This window comes from Muscardinus avellanarius (assembly GCF_963383645.1).
Source record: "Muscardinus avellanarius genome assembly, chromosome: 2".
Lineage (NCBI taxonomy): Eukaryota > Metazoa > Chordata > Mammalia > Rodentia > Gliridae > Muscardinus > Muscardinus avellanarius.
Genome location: NC_137787.1, coordinates 119,885,063 through 119,886,317, shown reverse-complemented (window position 1 = coordinate 119,886,317; position 1,255 = coordinate 119,885,063).

Genomic DNA, 1,255 nt, shown 5'->3' with positions numbered 1-1,255 from the left:
AGTTTTATTACCCCAGGTTCTTGTACAGTTCCCGCAAATCTTCTTCCCGTAAATCTTCTCTTCTCTCTCCCTATTCCCCCCAGAAATCTTCCCCTTATATAGAGCCCAACAGCCAATCAGCAGACTGTTCACGTGCACAACTCATGGCAACAGCCAGTCCATTGGCTGTTGCCCTATGGCATGCGGTGTTCCCATGTATCTCATGCTCTTGTCGTCACTTCCTGAAAGCTGTTTACCACCTAAGTGCTCTGGGGAAGATTTCCGCTCAGCGCCATCTTAGCTCTCGGACTTACTGGCTGATGGGCGGGGCCCGTCACAGTTCCCCCTTTTTTGTTTTTTCAGACAGGAGAGGACAGAGGACTCAACCCCTGTATGTTTGGAAGGGGCTTCTAGGCCCACCACCTTTTGCCAGGGACGGGACAAGAATCAGTGGCAACCCGTATGCAGTTGAGCATGCCCTCCTCGGGATGCACCCTCCCGGGGTCCCGAGTGCAGTCCTAGCTGGCATCCTGTCATTAAGACTTTCCCATCGCCGCAAGCCATATTTGAGGGGATTGTCCCAACTCCATGGCTGCAAATGCCTGAGCTATGAGCACTTGATCTGTAGCGCGCTGACGGATTAGTTTTCTAAGACAGTAGAGACATAAGATACACAGTAAGACCAGACAAAGACCAAGAGCACCCAGTCCAGCCCACTCTTTTAAATGACGAGCTGCTTGTTGGATCCAGGACATCAAGGTGCGGGCCATCACCGGGTCAACTTGAGTAGTATTGGTTTTGATGATCTCCAACCGCAACCGTCTTGTCAAATTGTCAAATTTCGATGACCGGTTATCTGTAGGATATGCAGAAAGCTCGCAAGAAAGATTAGCGGCAATAAACGCATTATCATTAATCATGACAAGGGGAGCTAAATCCGTGCAACTGCCATTTATCCCACAAAGAAGCCACAGATCAAATAGGTTAGAATGAAAGGCCATGGTCAGGCTCTAATAAGTAAAATTATAACCTGCAAAAGTAGAATTTGCTCCTGTGCCAATTTTAAGGGGAAAAGGTAAAAGGATTAAGCGGGGAAGAACTTGAGCAGAATGACTCAAAGGCAATAGAAAAGAAAAAGCAGTCAAAAGCCCCCATTGTGGATCACTTCCTATCCTTGGAATTCCACAGTATCATGGTCCCCAAAAGAATCAGTCGATGGCTCATCATCCTTTTGTTTCACCAGACGAGTCAGCCGCTCTGGAACCCAGACAGGATC